The sequence below is a fragment of the Microcaecilia unicolor genome, chromosome 3 (assembly GCF_901765095.1).
Source record: "Microcaecilia unicolor chromosome 3, aMicUni1.1, whole genome shotgun sequence".
NCBI lineage: Eukaryota > Metazoa > Chordata > Amphibia > Gymnophiona > Siphonopidae > Microcaecilia > Microcaecilia unicolor.
The window spans coordinates 282450618-282477231 of NC_044033.1; the positions used below are offsets into that span (position 1 = coordinate 282450618).

Genomic DNA, 26614 nt, shown 5'->3' on the forward strand with positions numbered 1-26614 from the left:
CCAGGATAGTAAAAGGGGGAATCGAACCAGCAACCTTCTGATTACAAGCTCAGTGCTCTAGCCAGTGAACCACATTATTCAGGTGCTTAGATGTCCTTCCCTTTCCATTAAGTCCCTCCAAGTTTCTGTCAGCCAATCACCGCTGTTTAGCTGACACAGATGTCAGCTAAATGAGCTGTGATTGGCTGACAGAAACTTGGAGGGACTTAATGGAAAGGGAAGGACGTCTAATCAGTGGTGCACTGGCTAGAGCACTGAGCTTGTAATCAAAAGGTCGCTGGTTCAATTCCCCCTTTTACTATCTTTTGATTTGGACGTCCCTGACTGCACTTGCTTGCTTGTTTTTTTTTTTCTTCCGATTTTTCCTCTCTGCATGGGTCCCGCGCAGCACCAACTAAAGTAAAATTGCTCTGGGGACCTGCATACTACTGTCATGGAGCTAGGTATGATATTTGAGGCTGGCATAGAGGCATCTCAGGGGGACCAGTGCACTATGAATGCTGGCCCCTCCCACGACCAAATGCCTTGGATTTGGTCGTTTTTGAGCTGGGACGCTTCAGTTTCGATTATCGCTAAAAAACAAAAACGCCCAGCTCAAAAAACGCCCTAATCCAATGTATTTTCGAAAAAAAAGATGGACGTCCATTTTTTTCGAAAATACAGTTCGGCCCACCCCTTCACAGACCCGTTCTCAGAGATGGACGTTTTTACAAATGGGCGTTCGCGTTCGATTATGCCCCTCATTTTGTTGTCATTGCAAGCAGTATACCATGCCATACTTTGTATTGTTGTTCGAATAGTTTTACTGCTCTAATTGCCTACTGCTCATGTTTGATCTATTCTCACTGTACACCGCCTTGAATGCATTCAAAAAGGCAGTAAATAAATCCTAATAAATAATAAAAACTAGGCCTATGGCTCAAATTTCACAGCAAATTCACTAGTAATAAACGGCATGCAATTTACGGTTATGAGAATGATCTAGCTAACAGTTTTATTTTTCCCCCAATAATTCAACAGAAAATGATAGAACTAAAGGACAAAACAGCAATAAACAGAAAGTAAGTAGGCCAGTGCTCACCTGGGATGGCCTCTTCAAAGGAAAGAAAACACAAGCTACTGCCAGGGAAGTAAGTATCAGAGAAGTGGTTTTGTGATTAGAGAAGTAGGTTGCAAACCGGAGTTCAAATTCCACTTCTCCCAATTACCTTTGTCTAGTCACTTCATCCCTCTGTTCCCTCAGTCTAAAACAGACTGCAAGCCCACTTGGGCAGGGGAATAAACTTTAGTACCTGAACATATGCTTTGAGTTCACATACAAAAAAAAAGCAAGCAACAAATCTACTCATAAAATAACCACTTACATCTAAAATAACCATTTACATCTAATATATAAATTGTATTAACAATCCACTCTTATTGAAAGAGACCACAGTACTATAACATAAGTGCTAAGTGCACACCCTGCAAATTACAAATTCTTCGTGACTCTTCTTTTCCAGCTGGGATCCTTTAGTTCACTTTAACAAGGCACTTCTAGTAATCACTTTGGTTTTGTCCTTTAAAGTTCACCAATAGCCGCTATATCATCCTGTTATAATCCCCAACAAAATGCAGGTAGCTCCACTGGTTTATCACTTATTCATATATTTTTTCTTGTCAAGGTGAGATTTCACCTTGTGGCAGTATTGAATCTTTGTGGACTTGCACTGTGCTAACATGCTCATTCTAGAAAAGGAGACCGGCAGGAAAATGCCTGCAAGTCCGATACACGCGAGTCCAAAAGGCATAATCAGATATTCAATGTCCATTACTCGTGTTAAAAGCTGTCTTCCATTCAACTCACTTGCAGATGAGAATAAGGTTGTAGGCTCCCGAGGTCCAACTTGGAAAAGACACGGCCTCCTTGGAGATGATCAGATAGTTCAGATATCAGGGAAAGTAGATATTCATTTTTTCTTGCAATGGCATTCAATCCTCTGTAATCGATACAAGGGCGTAGGGTACCATCTTTCTTTCCTACCAAGACAATACTGGCACCTGCCGGGGAGGCAGGATGGATGAAGCCTCTCTGCAGATTTTCTGCAATTTAAACTTGACATAACCTGGGTCTCAGGTACCGAAAATGGGTAATTTCTTCCCCGGGGTGACATCTTACCTGGTAGGAGATCAATGGGAAAGTAGTACTCCCAGTGAGGAGGAAGTGCCTCTGCTTGCTTCTTACAGAATACATCAGAAAAAAACGCACAGGCCCCGAGCAAGCCATCAGGAATACCTACGTCTGCAGCAGCGAGGGCAATGACTGATTTTATGGAGTCTAAGTGAGGGCAGCAGGTGTTACCCTAGGCGACAGCAGCAAGCTCCCAACTCCCGGCACAAAGGTCGGAAAGGTGGGGTCCGCAAAGGCCCAGAGGTGATGACCGAAGCTCCACAGCGCGAAAGACCAAGGAGCTGCTGGTTCAGAAGAGGGACACTGAGCGGTCACTGAGAAAGCATCCTCGGCGATCGGAGTCCCGGAAGGCGGTAGCAGCGACCACCATCCTAGGGCCACAGCGAACCCATGCAGTCCCCAAGGGAAAATTAGGTTCTTACCTTGATAATTTTCTTTCCTTTAGTCACAGCAGATGAATCCATTAACTGATGGGTTGTATCCGCCTACCAGCAGGTGGAGATAGAGAACATTGAAAGCACATGGTGTTCCTAAACGCCCAGCCCCCTCTGCCTTCAGTATATGAAATTTGCAAAGCAGAGTGAATAAGAAAGGCAAAATAACAAACTTTCCTCACAGAGAACAAACGCCCCTGAACCGGAGCAATAACCAAACAAAGGAGGGATGTTATCAACCTCCTGCAATAAAAACAGCATGTAGTAACTCTGATAGCTTGTCTTCAAGCACTCCTAATGAGGCACAATGTCTGTATGCAACATCTGTACAAAAACTAAAGTCAGACAGGGAGGGATCATGGATTCGTCTGCTGTGACTAAAGGAAAAAAAATTATGAAGGTAAGAACCTAATTTTCTCTTCCTTGTCATCAACAGCAGATTAATCCATTAATTGATGGGTTGTACCAAAGCCCTCCCTAAGTAGGGTGGAACAGGCAACTCCGCGAGCAAGCACTTGCGCTCCAAAATGCGCTTCCTGCTGCACTGACACATCCAGCCTGTAATGCTGCACAAACGAGAGCTAACAAGCCCAGGTAGCCGCACGACAGATCTCTTGAAAAGACACCCGTTTCAGCCCATGAAGAGAACATTGCCCTCATAGAGTGCACTTTAAACGCTTCAGGCGGCGACCACCCTGAAAGCAGATAAGCAGAAAAAATGAGTTCCTTAAGCCAGCAGGCTATAGTGGCCTTCGATGCCGGAAACCCCCGTCACGGACCTGCCAACAGAACAAGTAAATAATCAGAATTCCTAAACTCATTTGACATCTGCAGATACTGCCACAGAGCCTTGCGGACATCCAAAAGGCGCAATTGCCCAAAGGAGTCTGGAAACTCCTCCATACAAAAGGAAGGAAGAAAAATGGGCTGGTTCAGGTGAAATGCTGAAACCACCTTAGGCAGAAAAGAAGGCACCGTACAAACAGTTACCCCGGATTCCGAGAACTGTAGAAAAGGATCCCGACAGGAAAGAGCCTGAAGCTCAGACACTCTTCCTGCAGACGTCATTGCCACTAAACAAACTGTCTTGAGAGTCACATCCTTCTCAGAAGCCCGTTTAAGAGGCTCAAACGAAGATCACTGGAGCACCTTCAACACGAGTCCCAGGTTCCAAGCTGGACAGGGTGACCGCAAAGGAGGACGGAGACGAAGCGCCTCTCTGAGAAATCGGACAATATCTGGATGCGCAGCAAGGGACAAGCCAGAGACTTTACCCAAGAAGCAGGCCAACGCTGCCACTTGAACTCGAAGGGAATTGTAGGCCAGGCCCTTTTCTAGCCCGTCCTGCAAAAAGTCCAGCAAAAGTGAGACTGTCACCAGAGTCAGTGAGATAGACTTTGGAGTACACCACGCCTCAAAAGTGCGCCAGATCCAAGCATTAGCCGCAGACGTAGACCATGTGCGAGCCTGCAAGAGCGTGGCAATAACCTTATTATTTATTTGTAACATTTATACCTCGCGCTTTCCCACTTATTAGCAGGTTCAATGCGTCTTACATAATATAACAGGTTTACAAGATAACACAGATTGGATAACGACTGTAATATAATATATGAAGAGGTGGACAACAAAATGTGGGTGAGTAAGATGGGTAAGGGAGGAAGATGGTACATGTCGGGAATGGGAAGAGGGTGTATATTGGGATAGTGTGTTGTTGATTAAGGAAAAATGTATAAAGAGGATTGGAAGAGGGATGAAGTCAAAAGGATTAAGTAGGGAAGCATATTGCAGGTTCTGTCATATAGTCTGATCCAGGTAGCGCAGATGGACTCCTAATTTAAGTCAAGTCATTTGTACAGGCTTGCTTAAAGAGGTAAGTTTTTAGAAGCTTCCAGAAGGGTAAGTGGTCATTAATTATTCGAATAGAACTAGGTAAGGCGTTCCAGAGTTGGCTGCCCAAAACGGAGAAGTTGGATGCATAATATATTTTGTACTTGATGCCTTTTCAGTTGGGAAGATGTAAGTTGAGATAAATTCGAAAGGATTTAGAGCTGTTCCTGGTTGGAAGGTCAATCAGATTGTACATGTAGTCTGGGGATTCTCCATAGATAATCATATGAATTAGCGTGTGGATTTTGAAATGTATTTGTTCCGTAATAGGGAGCCAATGAAGCTTTACACAGAGAGGTGTAGCGCTCTCAAACTGCGACTTACCAAAAATACATCTGGCTGCCGTGTTTTGGGCAGTTTGGAGTTTCTTCAGGATTTGGGCCTTGCATCCAATGAAAATACTATTACAGTAGTCAACGTGAGTACAGTGGATTGGACCAAACTGCGGAAAGTTTTTAGGGGAAGATAGGATTTCACACGCTTCAACATCCACATCATGTTAAACATTTTATTTGTCGTAGTTTTTGCATGATTTTCCAGAGTTAAGTGTTTGTCTAATGATAATCTTAAAATTTTTAGATTCTCAGATATGGGGATGGTGACGTCAGGGGTGTTGAGTGTAGTCAGATTGAGTGTAGAGTATTGGGATGTAAGGATTAAACATTGTGTTTTTTCCTTATTCAACTTCATTTTAAAAGCGTTGGCCCAAGAGGCTAAGATGTTCATTCCATTGATTATTTTATTGGAGATTTCTTCTAAGTTGGATTTGAAGGGAATAAAAATAGTAAGTTGGATTTGAAGGGAATAAAAATAGTAACATCATCTGCATAAATGAAGGGATTGAGGACAAATTAAGATAAGGATTTGGCTAGAGGGATCATCATAAGGTTTAAGAGAATCGGGGAACGAGGTGAACCTTGAGGTACCCCACATTTTGATGACCATGGAGACGAGACAGATGAGGTTGATTTGACTCTAAGATCTTTTTTTTTATTTTTATTTTATTTTTTACAATTTACAATAATTACAAGACTAAATCTTGCTTGGGAAAGATGCATTAACAAAGGAAAGAGAAATTAACAAAAAAAAAGTAATTCCATAATTCTCATCTTACATTGAAATAATAAAATCAAAGGAAAACATATTACTTAAGAAAATAGGTTTACAATATAAGATGACATTTTAAATCACATTAAGTCATTCATCTATAGTCCACAATATGGGAGGCAAACCACAATATTCAGGAAATTATAAAGAATAAATTGCAAATTCTTTCTATAAGGAACTAAGGAATGAGAGGGAGTTCTAGGAGTGCCTATTTAATCACGGAGTTGATGTAATTATTTGTCTTAACTGTACAGAAGGTAACAGGGCAATTTTTGCACCCAAGAGTCAAATTGAATAGGGTCAAAGAATATATATTTAACCGAGTTCAATTTAACTACACATTTACATGGGAAGTTTAACCAACAGAGAGCGCCCAACTGTTGTACTTTTGGGCGTAATTTAAGGAATTCTTTATGCCGTTTTTGGGTCGCCTTAGAGATATCCGGAAACATTTTTATTTTATAATTCAAAAAAAGCTGTTCTCTGTGAAGGAAAAATTGTTTGAGTAGCCAGTCTCTGTCCGGTTGTAATACAAGTGAGACAATTAAAGTCATTGGTGTTAGTCCCAGATTGTCATCTTCCAAAGTTTGAGTCAAATTTAAATCCAAAGTATCAAAAGGAATTTCATTTCCTTGTTCTACCAATTGTTGGTTCTCCTTTCTCTTATAAGGTGGTAGAAAATAAATTTTTGATATAGGCGGATATGCCTTTTCCGGTATCTTCAAAACTTCACTTAAGTATCTTTTAAAAGTTATTAATGGAGCTATCATAGGCTGCTTGGGAAAGTTTATGAGTCTGAGTGTATTAGCTCTCTGTGCATTCTCCAACATTTCTATTTTATTCTTTAGATATTGATTTTCTTTAATTAAGTTAGTTTGCACTTGTTGTGACCTTTGTATTTCTTTCAAATTATTTTCTACAGATTTGTCCACAGTTTGTATTCGTCCTTCTAGTGCTGGTATTTTATTCAACAATGTCTGTGATTGGTCAGATAGTGGGGAAAGCTTTTGTACAAATAGAGTTTCCAAATTCTTTAATGCTTCCCAAATGGCATCCAAAGTTATATTTTCTGGTTTCTCACCAATTGAAAACTTACTTGATGTATTCGTAAGAATAGGGTGCTCCAGCTGCCCTGCTTCCTTTGATAGTTGGTCTCCAGTCAAGAATCTCCCCTCCTACAATTCCAACACTTCATGTGTTGTTACTCTCGGCAGAGCTTCGTCCGAGTTGGGTCCCGCTCCGAGTCTCCCTTCCACCACTTGGGTACTAGGGGTTTCTCGAACCCTGCTCGGCGTGTCTGCCGGCATTGGCGGGGCCAACCGCTGTTCAGGGCTCAACGTTGTTTCTGTCTCCAGGCGGTGAGGTGGCTCTCCTTCAGCGGAGTATTCGCTCCCGACATTGCTCCCGGAACGAAAAAACACTCCAAAGTAGAAAAAGACGACGTAGCTGGAACCGCGGGACCGGTTCTTTGCCTGCCCCTCCTCTTAGGCATGCCGAACAGGAGTTCAGAAGGAAATAGAGGTATGAAATATGGAGCGTCTTTTCAAAGCTCCCTCTCAGTCACCATCTTGCCTCCCTTTTTTTTTTTTTTTTTTGACTCTATAAGATCTTGAGGTGATAAAACTTTTTATCCATCTGATGATGTTTCCGCCTATTCCAAGTTTGTCAAGTAACTTTGTAAGGATATCATGATTTTCCATGTCAAATGCGCTAGATAAGTCAAATTGAAGAAGGATGTTGTTTCCAAATGATATTTCATTTTTGAAATTGGATTTAAGGTGAGTAATACTGTTTCTGTGCTGTGGGCAGGTCAAAAGCCCGATTGCGACTCATGAAGGATGGAGAACTTTTGTATGAATTCTTTGAGTTGGGAGGTTACTCTGTTTTCCAGCAATTTGGTCAATAGAGGGATAGAAGCCACAGGGTGGTAATTGGTGATGTCATCTGCTGGTTTCTTGGTGTTTTTTGGTATGGGTGTAAGTAATATGTTACCATGTTCAGTGGGGAAGGATCCCTGTTGAAGGAGGAAGTTTGAGTGGTGAGGTCTGTAATCAATAGCCCTTGTCCCTCAATTGCGCCCTCTCAAGAGCCAGGCCGCAACACCAAAATGGCAAGGATCTTCCATAGTCACCGGACCCTGAACTAACAAGTTCGGAACCAGAGGCAAAAGAAGAGGCGCGTCCACCAGCATCCACCAGAGATCCACGTACCATGGACGCCTTGGCAAATCCGGGGTGATTAGAATCACCAAACCTCGGTGCAGGCAAATCCAAACTAGTACTCGCCCTATCAAGGGCCAAGGAGGGAACACAAACAGGAGGCCCGAGGGCCAAGGTTGAGCCAGGGCAGCCAACCCTGCCGAGCGAGGATCTCTCCTTCTGCTGAAAAAACGAGGTCCAATCCTGGAGTCCCCCATTTGGCACAAATCTGAAAAAAAACTTCTTCCGTCAGTTCCCATTCCGCCGGGTCGATTTGATGTCTGCTGAGGAAATCGGCTTGTACGTTGCTCTAACCGGCTATGTGAGCCGCGGACAGCAGCTCTAGGTGGCACTCGGTCCCGTTGCAGATCTGAGACGCCTCCACAGCCAGGGCCCTGCACTGAGTGCCGCCCTGACGATTGATGTAGGCTACTGCTGTCTTGTTGTCCGACAGAACTCGAACAGGAAGACCCTTCAGCGTCCTGTGGAAGGCCAGAAGAACCTGGAATATCGCTCTCAGTTCCAAGCGATTGATGGACCATCCCGCTTCCGCGGTGGACCACAGACCCTGAGCATAGCGTCCCCAGCAATAAGCTCCCCAGCCTGAAAGGCTGGCCTCCATTATCATCAGACACCAAAAAGGAAGAGTCAGTGGCATCCCCTGCCGCAGCATGCTGTCGGAAAGCCACCAATCCATACTGCGCTGAGCCACAGGAAGCCACCTTAGCCTCCGTTGGTATTCCTGGGACGGAGACCATTGCTCTCGCCCAGGGAACCACCTCTATGGTGGCCGTCATCGATCCCAGGAGCTGAACAAAGTCCCAAGCTCGAGGGCGAGGCATCCACAGGAGCAGGCGGACCTGATTCTGAAGCTTGAGTCACCTGTCGGGAAGAAAAACGAACCCCGAAGCCATGTCAAACCGGACCCCCAAATACTCGAGAGACAGAGGGGGCCAGGTGACTTTGGGCATATTGACTACCCAGCCCAGAGTCAGAAGAACTGTAACAACTCTGGCTGTAGCAAGTCGGCTTTCGTGTGCCAAATCTGCTCTGATGAGCCAGTCATCGAGATAAGGGTGAACTCTCGATACCCTCTCGCCTGAGAAAGGCAGCCACCACTACCATCACCTTGAAAAAAATCCGAGGGGCAGTGGCAAGGCACGAAACCGGAATTGGCTCAATACCACAAACTGGAGAAACCGCTGATGCGGCGGCCAGATGGGAATATGCAAATACGCTTCCTTGAGGTTCAGAGACGTGAGAAACTATCCTGGCTGTACCGCCGCAATGACAGAGCACAGGGTTTCCATGCAGAAATGTCGCACTCCTAAAGCCTTGTTGACTGCGTAAGTCGAAGATAGGTCTGAACGACTCGCCTTTTCGAGGCACCACAAAATAGATGGAGTAGGGACTGCAGCCGCATTCTGCGGAAGAACTGGAACCACCGCTCCGAGCTTCAGCAACACCTGCAAGGTCTCGTTTACCGCAGCCCGCTTGACAGCAGTGCCGCATCAGGACTCCAAAAACGCGTCTCCCACCAGGGCAGTGAATTCTAGTCGGTAACCTTCTCTGATCAGGTCCAGGACCCACTGATCCGAAGTAATCTTGATCCACTCCTCGAGGAAGAGGTAGAGACGACCCCTACTGCGGGAACCGACGAGTGGACCAGCACCCCATCATTGTGGAGGACGCCTCTGAATTCCTGGGCGTTGCCTGGATGCCGCAGCGCGTTTGTCCGAACGAAAGGAGTTCCTCTGCTGGAAACGGGTACGTTGACCAAACCCCGCAGAGCACCATGGGCGATACCTGCAAACTTCGTGAAAACATGGTCTGGAAGAGGAGGGAAAAGAAGGACTTGGAAGGCGGCCTCAGGCTATCCTCAGGCAACCATTGGGACTTACAGTCCCCTAGGTCCTTAATCTTCTCCAAATCCTCCCCAAATAAAATAAGGCCCCGAAAGGGTAACCTCACCAGCCTTTGTTTAGAGGACATGTCAGCCGCCCAATGCCGGAGCCAAAGAAGGTGGCGGGCAGCAACCACCACCGATATCTGCTTAGCCAAAGCTCTGACCAGATCATAAAGGGCATCAGCCAAAAAAGACAGGGCAGACTCCATACTCGGGTTGACCTCAGCTAGGGAACCCGCTCCAGCGGCGGGCTGCTCAACTGCCTGCTGCAACCAGGAAAGGCAGGCCCGGGCTGCATAAGAACTGCAAACAGCCGCCTGTAAGGAAAGGCCCGAGATTTCAAAGGAGTGCTTCAGCGTGGATTCCAGCCACCAGTCCTGCATATCTTTCAAAGTGACCCCTCCCTTCACCAGGAGAGTAGTCTTTTTAGTCACAGCCGTGACTAACACATCCACTTTAGGCATCCCAAAGAGGGCCAACTGACTTTCACTCAGAGGGTAAAGGTGAAACATAGCCCTGGCCACCTTCAAGGGACCATCAGGGTCAGACCACTGAGCTGAAATAAGCTCTTGGATGGAAGCATGCATGGGAGAAGCCCGAAAAGGCTTCTTAGTACTAGCCATCCTAGGATTAATAAAAGCGGCAGCGCCCTCGTCAGGCTCTTCAATACAAAGGGCCTGTAAGAAATCAGAAATGAGAGCTGGCAGCTCGTCGCGGTGGTAAATCCGAACCGCTTTAGGGTCATCCAACTCCTGTGGCAAGCAGCCACCCTCGTCTGGATCATCAGTCCGTGAGGGCCTGCCAGACCCCTCGTCAGGCTCTTCAATACAAATGGCCTGTAAGAAATCAGAAATCAGAGCTGGCAGCTCGTCGCGGTGGAAAATCCAAACCACTTTAGGGTCATCCAACTCCTGTGGCAAGCAGCCACCCTCGTCTGGATCATCAGTCCGTGAGGACCTGCCAGACCCCTCAGACTCCCTGAAACTAGACCACGGGGGAGAACAGAGTGAAGAGTCTCTCTCAGATGGGGTATTCACTCGTCTACGCTTAGCGTCAGCCAAAAGCTCGGGGGAAGAAGTAAAGTCTCCAGCAGATGCTGGGCTATCAAGAACTGGAGGCAACCCAGTCCGAAAGGAATTGTTAGGAGCCTCAGGCAGTGCTCTTTTTAACATAAAAGCCTTATGCATCAGCAGCACAAATTCAGGTGAGGAAAACTCACCCTGTACATCCGCCCCCACATTGGGGGAAGCGGAGGCAATAGCTCCTCTAGAAACCTCGAAACGAGGCATCCCCCTGCACTCAGACCCCTCCGCAACCGCAAGGGTCGAGTCACGCGGTGCCTCCAAGATGGCGCCCGCTGCCAACTCCGTCAGCATTAGCATCTAGGCAGCATGTGCTGCAAAGCCCCGCTGCTGATCTGCGTTTCCCAGAGTGTGAGCAACGCTTAATCCCTTCAGCAGCCGTCAAATACAGAAAACAAAATGGCGCCTTTGCGCTAAAACTTACCCCGCACAGAGCGCTGTCAGTGGGAACCTCCCCGGAGAAGCTGGGCACCACTCTCACCTCAGGAGACTGAGTCAAATGAGCTTCGGTCAAGCTGCACCGAACCAGGCGCTCTGGAGAGCTGTGAGGAAAGTTAAAGGCAGGCAGCCACAGAGGAACTCCGGGAGGAGGGGGAATGGGGTAAGGCAGGAACAGGGAAAACCAAGTATGCCTTTAAAGTGGGCACCACCAGCCACAACACCCCCCGCTCTACTGGCAAAGCACAGGAGCCACCCCAGGCAGAAATCCAGGAGCTGAGAAAGCAACGTCCACAACTGCTGGGAGATAGAGATATACTGAAGGCAGAGGGGGCTGGGCGTCCAGGAACACCATGTGCTTTCAGTGTTCTCTCTCTCCACCTGCTGGTAGGCGGATACATCCCATCAGTTAATGGATTCATCTGCTGTTGATGACAAGGAAAAAAGCGATTGGAGCCCTGGCCTGCCCCAGCCTCTAACCAACCGACTTTGAGAGCCAGGACCCGAGCCCGCACCGGATGGAGAGTTAGAGATCCATCATGCCAAGTCAGGGAGACATTGGCTTTGGCGAGACATCTCTGACCTCAGATCCCCCCTTCCCCCACAACCCATGGCCGTGCTGCAACCCAAATGACACTGATGCCCTGAGGTTTACAGAACCAGAGAAAGACCAGGGAACTGTCAATTCAGACTGCAGGAAACAGTTCCGAGCGACCACTGAGGGAAGTTGGACTCCCTACCATCATGTCGCGCTGAATCTTACCAGACGTAGGAACCAGGACAGCACCGGTGTTCCTGAAATCCAGAAGACCAGTGACCACCCCTCCCTCCCCCCCCTGCAGCAAACAGTTGATCCTCCCACATCTGGGACTAGCAGGAACGGCACAACAGAAGGTAAAAGACAGCAATGAAGATGTTTTACATCCCAGCACACCCCTTCAAATAATTCACATCCTGCACCAAGCACAGACTCCTGCACAGCGCCCAACAGTGTCTAAATCAAGGTAAAATATTCACCCACAAATCCCCCCCACATTCGAAACATATTGGCACCATGAAACGTTTCTATTGGAGCAGTGAACCCTGACAACACACAACAATCATGGTGCCAAGTCCTTGGCTCTGTCCATTTCTAATCCTCACAAGTTGTAGACAGTGGCCCCTTACCCAATCTCTCAATCTAGCATACAACTATATCCACCTTCCAACTCACCCTTACCTACACAATTGGAATCAGACTCCCACAAATTTGATCAACTGCATGCAAGTTCTACCTCGCACTACTGAAATGCTACAAAGCACCTCCAACCACTAACGCTTTAAAAGACACAAAAACAAACCTGGCCTAAGATCAAAAGACCAAAGCCAATCCCTCATACAGATACAATGTAAAAAAAAATCTACAATTCCTCCTCTACTCCCATTCTCTGTTATTACCTCAACATTAGATCAGAAGGCAACAAAAATACCACTTCTAAAAGACTGGCTAGAGAAACATCAACCGGGATGCCTCATTTTACTAGAAACCTGGCTATTCTCTGAAGATCACCCACAAATCAAAGAAGTCTCTCCTACAGGATACAAAACTATCACACTATCCCGGAACGGGAAAAAGGGAGGGGGCACTGCCCTCACATATAAAGACATAGTTGATGTTTCGCTTACTGACTCATTCCTAACTCAGGATCTAGAGATCCTCACATGCCATCTCAAAGACTCCTTATCAAAAGGCTATCTAAATAAATGGCCTAAAGCTTACCCTCAATTCTGCAAATCTGTCTCAAAAAACTCAATTGAAAGTTCCTATTATCTACTACTGGGAGACATTAATGCCCATTTAGAAAATCTGTCAGACACCAGCAGGACTGAGCTCTGTGCTTTTCTATCCTCTCTAAACTATGCAATACCTTACCTCACACAGTAAGGGTCACTAACTAGATCCGGTCACCTTCAGTGATAATGGAAACATGAACCCAACTATTAGACTATCAAATGTTTGCTGGGAAGAATCACTATGGTCTCACCATTATAGATGCTCTTTAACAATCAACTGGAACCACTTCAAGAAAAACTCTAACCTACAATACCACATTACATCCAGAGGGAGAATAGAACCCAATACCTTCTGGGATGCTGTACTGCTAAAACTGCCTGAAGACAGAATATTCGATTTAGAAATCAACTGGCCTAAAATCGGCCTTGAGATCCTGAATAGCACCTCTCCACTCCAAACTAAGTTGATACAAGAGCGATAGATGGTTCACTCCAGACCTACTGAAACTAAAACGTGAATGCAAAAAACTCAAATGCAAATGGATTAAAGAGAAATCCATTCTATCCAGGGCCAAATGATGAGCAGCAGTCCACATCTACAAAAAAGCTACAACTTTAGCTAGAAAAAATTACTACTCTGAGTTGATTCAAAAAGAGAGATGTAATATGAAACAACTGTTCTCCATTGTCATCTCATTTACTACACCTTCAAAACCTGAAGAGCATGCTAAAGAGGAACTTCCCTCGGCAAACCAACTAGCCACATATTTCCAAGAAAAGGTGAATGAGCTTAGAACTGGTCTCCCCTCTACCACAAAGATTTTAACTCACTATCGTCCCTGTCTCCCAAAGAAGGTACCCCTGTAAACCGAACCTGGAAGGAATTTGATAACACACAATGGTCTACCTTTACCATACTATTCTCAAAGTATGCGTCCTCCTATTGCATACTAGACATCTGCCCTCCCCACTTAATGACCACCACCCCACCAATATTCCACGCTATTGTCCTCTTATGGATCGATCAGCAACGGTCACAAGGAGGAATATTTCCTCACAGCATGGTCGAAATCATCATTATACCAATACCAAATGAACCCAACCAACCTAGACAACTGGTTTCTAACTACAGACCGGTAACCTCCATTCCATTCTTTACTAAATTAATGGAGGTAATGGTAACTCTACAGCTCATTCACTTCTTGGACTTGTATGATATTCTTCCACCATCACAATCAGGATTCCGTGTGCTTTTTAGAACAGAAACAGTTCAGAGATCCATGTTAGACCACGTCCAACTACTGTTAAGTGAAGGAAAAAGCACACTGCTACTTCAATTTGATCTGTCCTCAGCATTCAACCTAGTGGACCATACTCTCCTATTACAGAACCTCGAAGAAAAAGGGAATCACAGGTAATGTTTTAAAGTGGTTCAGAGGCTTCTTGAAAAGCAGATCATACAGGGTCTAAGTACAGACTTATCCCTAAACTGGAGCAACAAATGCAGGGTCCCCCAAGGCTCCCCCTACCTCCAATACTGTTCTATGTTTTCCTCCGATCCTTATGCTCATTGATAGACAAACATGACTTTCTCCACATCTACGCCAATGACATCTCAGTATTAATCCCCATACAATCAACTCTCAAAATAGACATATCCAGAGTCCAACAATGCATCAACCTACTAGAAAAATGGATGCAAGCTCACAGGCTAAAACAATACTGAAAATAAAATTTTTATGCTTCAACTCAAAACCAAATCAAATCCCTAAGTAGATTACCATCAAATCAAGTAACCTTCAATCTTTCTCCCACCATTAAACTCCTAGGCATTCAAATCGACTGCACTCTTTCCCTGGAAGCGCAAGTCAATGCCCTTGCCAAAAAAATGCTTCCACCTAATGAGGAAACTCTGTACCATTCGGAAATACTTTTAAGTCAACCAATATGAACAGTTGGTACATGCAGTGGTACTATCATCTCTTGATTACTGCAACCTAATACCTGGGCTGCACAAAAACCTTACTTGAGACTTCAAACCATTCAAAATAAGGCAGTCACTAATCTTCAAACTATCAAAACTTGACAGTGTCTCCCCTTCCTACATCAAACTACATTGGCTCCCCATTGAGGGGAGAGTGTTTTTCAAACTGACCTGCTTCCTTTTTAAAGCACTGCAAAGCCTGATCCCCAGCTATCTACTAGTTCATTTCTGTTTTGCAACCTCAACCAGATTTAGAAGACAAGAAGCTGCCAAATATTCTTCACTTTCCCCTCATCTAAGGGCAAGAAGAGACTAGTGCTCTTCGACAAATCTCTTGCCATTCAAGCAGCCAGACCTTGGAAAGACATTACCAGAATGTAGTCTCCTACACAATCTTATCTCATATTTGGAACAAAGATAAAAACTTTCTAATTTAAGAAATATGTATTGTAGTTAGATGTCTGCCCGTCTCCAAAGCAACTACTGTAATTCTCAGAGGAATGTTTTGATCTCTATATCCCTACAAGAAGTTTGTAAAACTGCTTAGAACTGAAAAGGTTCTAGCAGGATATAAATACAAATGTAATGGAATGTAAACCCAAGATGACTGGACTTACGGATGTCTTTAGGACATAGAAGACGAAAGCCTTCCTGTGGAGGGCCCCTATTCTAAGGCACAGGGGTACAGTTTTGGCCTTAAGGTGCCACTGAATGCTTCCATATACAGAGGAGACTGGGATGCTTTTGGTTAAGTCCTTGGTGGGGATTTTATAATGTCAGACAAGGGCCTCGTTGATAAAATTTCCTCCTACTCCGGACTCAACGAAGGCCTTGGTGAATTTTACTTTCAGAACTAATTCTAAACCTAGGACTAAAAACTGAGTGCGGAGAATCCTTGAAGATTGATCTAGCACCGTTTCCCCAGCCAGAACTAAGCCCAAATGTTTCCCAACCTGCTTGGGCATTTGAAGGCTTAGTGTCCTCTCTCACCACAGTAGACACACAAATTCAGCGTCCGATGTCTCAGCTTCTCCTGCTCAGAAAGGAGAACGGGCCACCTACATAGGTTCCCCAGTGTCTAGAGATGAAGCCTCTTTGTTAGGAGGACATATGGCCCACTGGAAGGTGGGCACCAAACAGACCATCTTGTGAGACGTTTGTCACTCCTGGGCTCACACCTGGAACCAGATAAGGTCATTCAGTGAACTAGGGAGGTTTCGACCAGTCAGCTCATCCTTAATCTGGGGTGCCAACCCCTGCTATAAGACTGCTACTATGCTTTATTCCAGTTGAGATCAGATGCTAGGGTATAGAACTGGACTGCATAATTCCCAAGGGTTTGTGACCCATGACTCAAACTAAGGAGTTTGGATACTGTGGCAGTGGCATTCCTAGGCTCCTAAATTCTGCTCTCAAAGTGGGGAGGCCCAAGCAAGGGCTCAACCACACAGCAGGGAAATGATGTAAGCCACATGGGACCTATCTGAGGAAGAATCCTTTGCTTGTAGTTCAAATATTATCAAACATTGGTTAATGAAACTTCTACAGGTTTCCATTGTATCTAGGAGTACCTAGGAGAAGCCACTAGGCCAGCCCAGACATAGAGGCAGCTACCATGTCTGGGTTGGTCGAAGGCACAATCAGATCTGGTGCTGAAGGAGTTGAGACCCAAGGTGCCACCGACAGCTGGAGGTAGTCCATATGGTTGCCAGGTCCTGAACAGCACCAGAAAGTTACTGGAGCTGCAGGGTCAGTTGCTGCTGCAGCTGCAAAGTGGGTGACTCACCCAAGCTCATGGCCTTGGCAATCTGTCACGGGCTGGGGAGCCCTTGGGCCACATCTGAGTTTATGCTGCCTAATTATTCTGGAGGGTAGGTAGGCCCCAAAGTCACACCCAGGCTAGGATCAGGGCTGGCTAAGTATCTAGGTTGAATGTTGTTGCTTGAAATATGGACATTTTAGAAAAACAAAACTAACCAGAAGTGTAGTCCTTTCAGATATATCAGTTACCAACTCTTCCAATATAGCAGAAATATTGTTCAGGTCTATCGCCCTCCTGTAATCTGAGGACCTTGCACAGCAACTTCTCCCTGAGGATTTTTTGACGAAACAGGGACGCCTTTCCTTACAAGGTTTTTTTAAAGACCAGTCAGTGGGTGTCTTGAAACAGTTCCGGCGAAACATGGACCATGTGGGGATCCCGTTTTCAATCTTTAAGTGAAAGTGTGTCTGGACATTGGTTTAAACAAAAAAAAATACACGGCATTTGGAGGCAAATCTTTACACTAACAAAATTGCGCTATGATTATATGCTTGGACAATTTTAAAGATCTTTGAATCTGCAATTGTCCTCTGAAAACATGAGCACACCCCTATACAATTATATATAGAGGATATGCACTGTTTAAATGGATTGAATGAAATATTTTAGCAATACTGCAAGATTTTTGTGTTATTGTGTTTGGATGGGAATTATCTTACAATGGAAAGTATTAAGGTTCACTAGGACTGTAGAGAATACTGTAATGGAGGACAACAGCAGTTGAGCTACTCTGGAAACCAATGATGGTAACTGAAGAGGCTCAAGAAAGTCCAAATAATCCTGGCGTTCAGGTCAGGAAAGCAGGAGTAAGGGCATGTGGCAGTCCAGAGGAATCGAGGAGACAAGTCAGGGTCTGAACAGAGAAGTCAATCCGAGGCAGGGAGCAGGAAAAAGGGTGGGCAAGCTGGAGAAATGGGCTGAAAGAAGGGCAGGCAGGCAGGCTGGAGAAATGGGCTGGAGCAAAAGCAGGCTGCAACTCACATCAGGAAAAATAAAGCCAGGAGACCTGTTGCAAAGGCAGAGCATGAAAGTCCCAAAGTTCTTTAAATAGCTTGTGATGTCATCTTCAGGTGTTCCGATGGTCCTCCCATTGCTGCCCATTTAAATTCTGTCCCACAGTGCGCGCGCCTGCAGAAACCGGTGTTGGCCATCACCGGAGGGAGAGACCCAAACAGCCAGTGGGGCGCCCTGAAAGCAGCGGTGCAGGTGGCCCGCCATGCAGGAAAGGCTGCCCAAAGCCCGGGAGTTAAGCCGGAGCACTACTGAGGGTGGAGACACTGCTGCGGCATCTAAGAACACAAAATGTTAAGATTAGGAAAGGAATGGAAAACAAAATGGTGCAACCACATCTCAAATCTGTCTGCAATTCTGGTCACATCATCTCAAAAAAAATATAGAGGACTTAGAAGGCACAGAGAAGGGCAACAAAAACGGTAAAGGGGATGGAACGACTTCCCTCTGAAGAAAGGCAAAAAGCAGCTAGGGCTCTTTGTGCGTGACTTTGGGTGTAGCTTCAGTCGTGGTAGGCCCAGATCTGGGGTTTGCGTTGCTGCTGTGATGTCGTAGGCTACTCTTGGGGATTGGGGGTGCCGTTTATTGCTGCTTGCTGGGCTCTTAAGTCTGCTTTACAGGGCTTCCAATGTTCCTTTTATTATACCAATTATCTCCAATAAAGCAGATGCTAAAGCTTACAGGGGTGTTAACTTTGATTGGGTCAGTTGTTTAGGGTGTGGATCTGTCTATTTCCCTACAGCATGCAAGCATCCCTGTATGGCTGTTCAAAGAGCTTCACCCCCTGCCGGTCGCCATCTAGTTACTGTAAGCTGCTGTCCCATTCTTGCCAGTTCCTGTAGGCTATATTAATGTGGGATCAGTTGTCAACAAGGCTGTAATCATTAAGGATTGGACTGAGGGGGAGCATCTGGGATGGTAAAATTAGGGCTTACCTGATCATTTTCTTTCCTGTATTTGCAGCAGATGAATCCAGGAACTGGTGGGTTGTGTCCATCTACCAGCAGGTGGAGATAGAGAACACTAAAAGTAGGCATTGACCTCCTGAACACAGGTCCTTCTACCTTTAGTATAGAAATCATTCCAAAGTAGAGAAAGAAATAGAAGCATGACTTAACTCATAATAAAAGAACATGTGCTCAACTGGAGTGAACCATACTCAAAACAGAGTAACTAATGGCATAGACTATGAAGTCCCTCTTAAATTTGTACAGACAGTGTCCAAAGACTTATCTTAAATGTGTAAAGACTGCAAGCAGGGAGGGATGCTGGATTCCTCTGCTGCAACTAAAGGAAAGAAAATTATCAGGTAAGCCCTAATTTTACCTTCCTTAGCCTCAGCAGCAGATGAATCCAGGAACTGGTGGGATGTACCCAAGCACTCCCTAAATCAGGTGAGAAGCTACAGTTCCTCGAGATAGAACCGCCGCTCCGAAACGCGCATCTTCTCAAGCCGCAACATCCAGGCGATAATGTTTAACAAACGAAAGATGAGACGCCCACGTCGCCGCCTGACAAATTTCCAGAACTGAAAACATGCCGGTCTCCGCCCAAGAGGAAGCCTGCACCCGCGTGGAATGCGCCTTCAAGGCCTCCGGAGGAGATTTCCCAGCCAAAAGTTAAGCTAAAACAATGGCCTCCTTAAGTCAATGCACAATTGTGGCCTTAGAAGCTGGAAACCCTCGCTGCGGACCCGAAAAAAGGACAAACAGGTGATCAGAGCACCGAAACTCATTTGACATGTGCAAGTACTGCAAAATTACACGCCGGACATCTAAAAGGTGCAGCTGTCGAAAAGACTCTGGACAGTCCTCCTTTCAAAAGGAAGGAAGAAAAAGAGGTTGATTCAGATGAAACGCAGAAACCACCTTGGGAAGAAAAGACAGTACTGTGCGAACCGTGACCCCGGATTCCGAAAACTGCAAGAAAGGATCTTGACATGAATTTCCGACACCCTACATGCCGATGCCAGAGCCACCAAAAACAGCGACTTAAGTATCAGATCTTTCTGCGAAGCTTGCCATAGCGGCTCAAAAAGCGCCGACTGCAAAGCTCGCAGCACGAGCCGCAAGCTCCAAATAGGGCACAGAGAATGCAACGGCGGATGAAGCTTCAACACCCCCCACAAGAAACGTGCAACATCCGGATGAGCTGCCAGTGACAAACTGGCTACTCGGCCTCGAAAACACGATAAAGCTGCCACTTCCACTCGAAGAGAATTGTACGCCAGACCCTTCTGCAGACCCTGCTGCAAAAAAGCCAAGATCTGGGAAACTGAAGCCTGCATTGGGTTCCAATTATGCTCAGAACACCACTGCTCAAAAGCTCGCCAGACTCTAGCGTAGGTTGCAGTCGTGGATCTCTTCACGCTCTGAGCAAGGTTACTATCACTTCTTCCAGCCAAGCCGTAAGACCCAAGCAGCAAGGATCCTCCAAAACCACCGGACCCTGGTGTAACAGGCCTGGAAGAAGAGGAAGACGAAACGGGTTCCCCACCAGTAACCGGCGCAGATCCGCATACCATGGACGCCGCGGCCAATCTGGGGCTACGAGGATCACTAGACCTGCGTGAAGATAAATTCGTTGAAGAACCCAACCGATCAAGGGCCACGGTGGAAACACATATAGAAGTTTGGACAGCGGCTACGGTTGGGACACAGCATCCAACCCCGCAGACCCTCGCTCTCATCTGCTGAAAAACTGCACGACTTTGGCATTGGAACTGGATGCCATGAGGACGACTGCCGGAGTGCCCCACTTGCTACAAATCTGCTTAAAAGCGTCCGACACCAATTCCCACTCCACTGGAGCCAAGAAAGACAGGCTCTAGCTGCATATAACTACAAATAGCAGCCTGGGGAGCCAAGCCCGAAACCTCGAAAGAACGTTTTAAGGTTGCCTCTAAACAGCGGTCCTGCATATCTTTGAGGGCGACACCCCCTTCCACAGGTAGCGTGGTTTTCTTGGTGACTGCCACCACCAGGAAATCCACCTTAGAAAATGCAAAAAGAGTCAGAAGAGACTCTCCCACCGAAAAAAGGCGGGCCATCGTATGCGCTACCTTTAGGCTCCCATCCAGGTCAGACCACTGTTCCGAAATAAGCTCTTGAATGGCCTCGTGTACCAGAAAAGCACAGGCGGGCTTTTTGGTGCTGGCCATCTTGACGTTGACCGTCGCTGCTGAAGCCGCCTCAGGGTCCTCAATATTGAGCACCTTTAAGGCCTCAGTAATAAGGGAGGGGAGCTTATCTCTATGAAAAACACGCACTGCTTTCGTATCATCTTGCTCCTCCTGTCCCAGCTCCCCTTCTTCGAGATCCCCCAGCCCAAAAGACCTGGCGGTACCACCTGTACCCTCCAACATGGAATGCTGAGGAGAAAGGGAGGTGATGGAGCCCGCTTCCGAGGAGGACAACACCCGTCTGCACTTCAGAGAAGGTGGGTCCTCAGAATATGATTGCATCCCATCTGGTTCCAAATTAGTAGCCCCCTGCACAAAGGCAACTGAAGGCTGAGGGGGCAGAGGCAGAGAACTCGTTGAGGCCCTCTTTAACAAAAAGGCCTGGTGCATAAGCAGAATGAACTCCGCAGAAAACGGATTCCCCCTGCCGCTGCGAGGAAAAACTCTCCTGCGCTCCTAACCCCTGAGTCTCCCGTGGCGTCAGCTTGCCATCAACAAGGCTACTAGCCTGTCCTCCGCGGTCTTCCATCTCCGAAACTGTCCAACCTGCCTCCCCCAACGACTCTAAGATGGCGCCCGACACACGCGCTGAAGCGCAGGAAACAACCGCTTTGGAGGCTGCCGGCAGAGGTACAGACCCCGCTTCCTCAAGGCAGCCTGCGCTGCAACTCCCTGTCACGCTGCGTCTCTTACCGCAGCGAGGACAGTGTTTAGCCACTTCGAAAGCCATAGCCTCACTCGCACTGAAAGAGAGGGGGTGGAACGGACGAAAATGGCACAAAGCCAGCCACACTCATCCTTCTCAGGCCGAGCAGTCCAGTACAGCCACTCCCCGCAGGAGCCTGAAAACAAGGCAGCTTCCTAGTGTTCCAGCACCCGGTCCAGAGAGCTTGGGTCTAGAAACGTGCTTTTTTTTTTTTTATTGTGAGCCAAGTCAAATGGAAAACTCACAGAGAACAGCACAGAGCAGCCAACTGGGAAGGAGGGAGAAAAGGGCAAGGCAGGGGCTTGAAACTCAGGTATGCCTTCAAAATGGGCACCACCAGCCACACACCCACAGCTCAACTGTGTAACCCAGGAGTTCCCTCAAGCACAGAATCCAGGAGCTGGGAAGCTCCGTCCAACACCTGCTGGAGATAGAGATATACTAAAGGTAGAGGGACTGTGTTCAGGAGGTCAATGCCTACTTTTAGTGTTCTCTATTTCCACCTGCTGGTAGAAGGACACAACCCACCAGTTTCTGGATTCATCTGCTGCTGAGGCTAAGGAATAGTGATGATTTCAGAGACCTGAGTGCACTCAGAAGATGACCCGTTACTAATGGACATCTAATGCCCACCAGGATATAAAACTTTCACCAAGTAAGAGATAGGAAGAGACTGGGTGGGACTGCCATCATTTACACATCTTTTTTTTTTTAGCAATGAAATAATCTCCAGCCTGAACTCTTCCTCCCTCAAAATTATAGTATATAATGTTAGTGATGACTGTCAGATTCTGTCTGCCTCATTCTCTTTTACCGCCTGCCTGGTAACTGATGAGCTTCTAAAGGGGACCGAGTTTTTTTTCTAGCATTTGCCTAAGGTTTGCGAATGTGTTGCTAATAGGCGACATCAACCTTCATTTGGATGATTTCAGAGATACTAGTTCAAAAAGTCTGACTTCTTGGCTTCGTGGCAATTTCTCCAGTCACCTACTCCTTCATCGCACACTGGGGGTCATAATAGAACCCTGGTGTAATGGCTGATAAACTCTGGTCACCTTTCCAGTTGCCTACCTCTGACAGTGTCAAAGCTGTGCTACTAAAGTATTCTTCTTTGTAATGCTCTTGGATGATTGTCCGAATTACTTTTTATGTGCCACCAGACCTTTTTATTAATCTACTTACATCTCACCATTTTGGTGAAGATGATGGAAGGTTTAGTTGGGCGTCAGCTGATGGAGCACCTCTCTTCCTTCTCCCTTTTGCATAGTTGTCACAATTGGAGTTTAGACCATGCTACAGCACAGAAACGGTGTTAACCACACTTGTGGTGGATTTTAGGGCTGAGATTAGGTTGGGAAGAAGGGTTCTTGTGTTGCAATTTGATATGTCAAGTGCATTTGACATGGCCAATCACAATTACTACTTTTAATATGCAAACCTACTTTGGAATTTGTGGTGATGTTCTGAAGTGATTCCATGGTTTCCTAAAGCCCAGATCCTACCAGGTGAAGTTAGTTGGTTCCATCCTCCCCTTGGTCTTCTAATTGTGGTGTGGCATCAGGGCTCTCCCCCACCTCCCAATTTGTTTAATTTATTTATTGCATTTGTATCCCACATTATCCCACCTCTCTGCAGGCTCAATGTGGCTTACAATTCATCATGGAAATTGGAAATAGAAGAGAATATACATTTGGTTTACAGAGGGTATTTGTTACATGGTGTTGAAATACATAATAGTTTTAAAGTAAAAGACATAAGACATTTCTGGATATATTAAAGAATATCAGTTACACGTGCTGATCTTTGTGATATATCTTGTCAAAGAGATAATAGTTTATGGAAATTGGTCAATTCATAGACCGTCTTCATGTTGGTTGGTAACGCGTTCCAGAGCTGTGTGCTCATATAGAAAAAGGTAGATGTGTGCATTAATTTGTATTTCAGACCTTTACACTTGGGAGGATGAAGATTAAGGAATACACAAGAAGATTTTTTTGCGTTCCTGGGTTCTATTAGGTCTGACATGTAGGCTAGGGCATCACCATGGATGATTTTATGGACTAGGGTACAGAGTTTGAATGTGATGCGTTAAGTGGGAGCCAGTGTAGTTTCTCTCGTAGAGGTTTTGCGCTTTCGTATTTTGGTTTGCCGAATATTAGTCTGGCTGCCGTGTTCTGGGCTGTCTGGAGTTTTTTTTGAGTATTTGCTCTTTGCAACCAGTGTAGAGTGAGTTACAATAGTCCAGATGACTGAGTACCAATGATTGTACCAGATTGCGGAAGACAGTCCTTGGAAAAAATGGTCCGATTCTTTTTAGTTTCCACATTGAATGAAACATCTTCTTAGTTATGTTTTTCGCATGACTCTCAAGTGTTAGGTGTCGATCAATGGTGACTCCAAGAATTTTTAGGGTGTCCGAGACTGGTAAATTTAGTTTAGATGTGTTGATGGTGGTAAATTTATTCTTATTGTATTGCGAGGTGAGTACTAGGCATTGGGATTTTTCTGCATTAAGTTTCAGCTGAAATGCATCTGCCCAGGAGTTCATGATATATAGGGTTTGCTTGATTTCGTTGGAGATTTCTCTTAGATCTTGTTTGAATGGGATGAAGATCGTTACATCATCAGCATATATATGTGGGTTTAGGTTCATATTCGATAGTAGTTTGGCCAGGGGTGTCATCATTAGGTTGAATATGGTCAGTGAGAGTGGGGATCCCTGCGGGACTCCGCATTCAGGTGTCCATGTAGCTGATGTAGTCGAGTTTGATGTCACTTGATATGAGCGTGTAGTTAGAAACCCCTTGAACCAGTTGAGAACGTTGCCTCCGATTCCGAAGTATTCAAGGATGTGTAATAAAATTCCACGGTCAACCATGTCAAATGCACTTGACATGTCGAATTGTAACAGTAGTATGTTATTGCAGTTTTGCTATCAATTGTTTGAATTGGGTCATGAGCGTAACTAGTACGGTTTCGGTACTGTGATTAGAGCGAAATCCTGACTGGGAATCGTGTAATATTGAGAACTTGTTTAGATATTCTGCGAGTTGTTTAGTCACGATACCTTCTGTTATTTTGGAAATTAAGGGAATGGATGCTACTGGTCTATAGTTCGTTAGTTCATTAGCATTTTTCTTTGCATCCTTAGGTATAGGTGTGAGTAAAATATTACCTTTCTCGCTTGGGAAGAGTCCATTTTGTAGCATGAAGTTCACATGGTTTGTTAGGTCCGTTATAAATTGTTGAGGGGCCGACTTCATGAGGTTGTTTGGGCATGTATCTAGTTTGCAGTGAGATTTGGCGAATCTTTTAAGCGTGAGATAAGATCTTCCGGTAGTATTGTGAATTCAGTCCAGATCCTGTCTGCTGGGTAAACTCCAGGGTCTGGGTCAAGGCAATCAAGGAGTGTGGTGTATTCGATGGGGCTGACAGGTATTTTGAGTCGCAATTGTATGATTTTCTCCTTGAAGTACTTCGCCAGATCGTTGGCTCCTGGTGTGTCTTTGCTGTTGTTGGTGACTGGAGTGGTGTCTAGTAATTTATTCACGAGTTGGAAGAGTTTGTGTGTGTCTTTGTAATTTGGTCCAATTTCAGTTTTGTAGTATTGTCTTTTGGTTTGTCTTATGGTATATTTATATTTCCTTCGGAGTTGCTTCCAAGCGTTAAGTGTGGGATCGTCTTTCATTTTGTTCCACGCACGTTCTAGTTTCCTAACTTGTGTTTTGAGTTTTTTCAGTTCTTCATTGAACCATGGTATTGAGTTCTTTCTGTGCGAGGTTCTGGTTTGGATAGGGGCAATGTTGTCTAGTATTAATTTACATCTATTATCCCAATTTGAGAGGAATTGGATACTGTTTGTCTTTATTGTGGTGTGGCATCAGGGCTCTCCCCCACCTCCCAATATATTTATTTATTGCAATGGCACTTTTAGGCAGTCTTTTAAAGGACCACATGTTTCATATCTTTATCTGTGCAGACGAAGTCATAATTTATATCCCTTTTGCACGTGACTTTGAAGGATATTCTGCTACTGGTTAAATTTGGCTTAGATCTGATGGAATCTTAGGCATCTCCTTTCAAATTAAAATTAAATAAAGACAAAACCAAATTCTTGGTCGTACCCCTTTAGAGAATTTTACTATTGACCAGGTATTTTACCCTTTGGAGTAAACATTGAGACTGCTTGGGTTGGTGGTAGATCACACCTATCTTTTGAGCCCTAGATATTCTCTGTTATGGCCAAGTCCTTTAAAATCCTTTGGCAGTTAAGGAGGTTACGATCCTCCTCCTCTGCTAAGACCTTCAGAGACACCTGATCCAGATGCTTGTTTCGTCTCAATTTGACTATTCCAATGCGATATATGCTGGGTGTAGGGAAAAGTGCTGAAGAAACTCTAAACTGCCCAAAACACTGCAGCTAGGCTTGTCTGTAAAGTTTCTCGTTTTGATAGGGCATCACCGTTATCTAAGCTGCATTGGCTCCCAATTAAAGCTAGGGTCACTTTCAAACTTTGCGTTCTTATCTACCAGATACTGTTTGGTATGTCCCCTAACTATATTTATTTATTTGTAGCATTTGTATCCCATATTTTCCCACCAATTTGCAGGCTCAATGTGGCTTACATTTGCCGTAATGGCGGTTGCCTTGCAGACCATCGCCATTTCCGGATAACAGAGTTACAAATAGTATTGCGTTAAGGTGCATACATACTTGGTACTAAACATGTGACATAACATAGTTAGAATGGATCAAGTTGTATATGTACATCATGTGCATAACATAATAAGAACAGATCATGTTGTATATATACATCATGTGCATACATACATGGTAAAGAATAATACATGATGGTATTGCGTGAAGGTTCCTAAGTAGTGATTCAGCATACGGTTTGCTCATCTGATAGAC

General features: G+C 45.4%; 1 protein-coding gene across 1 annotated transcript in view; it reads right to left on the bottom strand.

Annotated features, from left to right (window-relative positions):
* MAP3K21 (mitogen-activated protein kinase kinase kinase 21) overlaps window positions 1–26614 on the bottom strand; it is a 451782-nt gene that overhangs the window by 346614 nt on the left and 78554 nt on the right. The gene's annotated exons all lie outside the window — the stretch shown is intronic.